Here is a 1,784-nt window from a genome sequence, read left to right on the forward strand (position 1 = left end):
ATCTATCTATCTATCTATCTATCTATCATCTATCTATCTATCTATCTATCTAATCATCTATCATCTGTCTAATCTATCTATCATCTATCTATCTATCATCTATCATCCCTCTATCTAATCTATCTATCTATCATCTATCTATCTATCTATCTATCATCAATCTATCATCTATCTCTCTATCATCTGTCTAGAGAGAGCATTAAGTTGGGTGAGGGGTAGTGACGGGAGGTGTGGCTAGGGGAGGGGATCCAAATACCATCAAATTATATTGTATGAAAATCCAAAACGATTCAATAAAAATATTCATAAAAAAGAATTTGTTGGTTCAAGAAGGGACATAAGTGATTTCCATTCCTTAAGTTCTTGATGCTTAAAATAGTATTTTCTTGCATTTTCAGATTTTAGTCTCTAAGATTTTTAATTTTAGTGGCATATATTAAAACATGTTTTAATCCAATATGAGTTTATTGTTAAAACTTAACTCTTACTAACTGGAAATTTGTAAAATTTTATGTTTACTTGTGTTTATATTTTACTTATTTAATCTTTTTTTGAATTTTTTTCTGCTGTTAGCTTTACAACAATTTAAGTTACATTCTTTTTAATATTTTATGAATTATTTTTGTACTATGTATATGAGGGTATTGCCTGAATGTATGTATGTACACCCATGACATGCAATGCCCATAGTAGTCAGAAGAGGGCATCATATCCTCTGGATCTGGAGTTATAGATATTTGTTAGCTGACATGTGGGTGCTTGGAACAGAATTAAACACTGAATCATATCTCCAGCACCTTAACTGCACTCTTGATTCCTGTTTACCTCGTGAAATATTTTTCTAAAACACAATCATCCATTAATCGTTGGACATTAATAATCTCTATCACATTCTCTATGCTTGCCTTTACCTTGTGAAAATAACCATCATCGAATAATTAAAAAGTTGCTGACTCCACTATTCAAGATAGAACTTTAGTGTACTTCTACCCTTTCTGCACTTTTTAGCACATGCATAATGATATATTGATATTTTATTGTTTATGGTAGGTTAAGGGAAATTTCATTTATGATCAAATTTAAAGAGGGGAATATGGTATCCCGAGGAGTTAGAAGGAAAAGGACAAAACTTACAAATTTTTCTAGGTCAAATTCTTATTGAGACACTAAGATCTCCAAATTGAAGAAGTTGATTTAAAGCCCATACCTTCTAGGTGTATGATAGCCCTGTGGAAACCTGGAGATTAGCATTGGTGAAGGCTTTATTTTATTTATTTATTTTTTTGTGAGTGTAAAGATCAAGAATGTATCAAACTGGTTTAAAAGATTTCAGGAGATAAACTTCTGGAAGAGTTACAATCATTTTGCTGAATGTGGAAAAGATAAAAATATTTCTCATAAATCAGAAATGAGAAAAGAATATGCACTTTCTCCACTTTTATTAAATACAGTGATTGAATTCTTAGATGGAGCATAAGGCAACAGGACAAAACAAAGGGGCTGTAAGTAGAAAGTCCAATTATCCATATGTATAGTCCTATAACTAAAATATCTTAAAGTTTATACCAGAAAATTTATAGACTGATAAACACTTTTAGAAAAGTAATAGGATAAAAATACAATATTCTAAAATTGAGAAACTTTTCTATAACATGGTTAGAGAAAAGTCATAAAAGTAACCCCATTTACAGTAACATAAAAAACAAAAAGCTAAAAAATGTGAATCCCATCAGCATTCCAATAACATTCTTTACAGATGTAGTAGACACTCCTTTAATTCTTAT

This window comes from Nannospalax galili, unplaced genomic scaffold (genome assembly GCF_000622305.1).
Source record: "Nannospalax galili isolate Female #2095 unplaced genomic scaffold, S.galili_v1.0 scaffold520, whole genome shotgun sequence".
NCBI lineage: Eukaryota > Metazoa > Chordata > Mammalia > Rodentia > Spalacidae > Nannospalax > Nannospalax galili.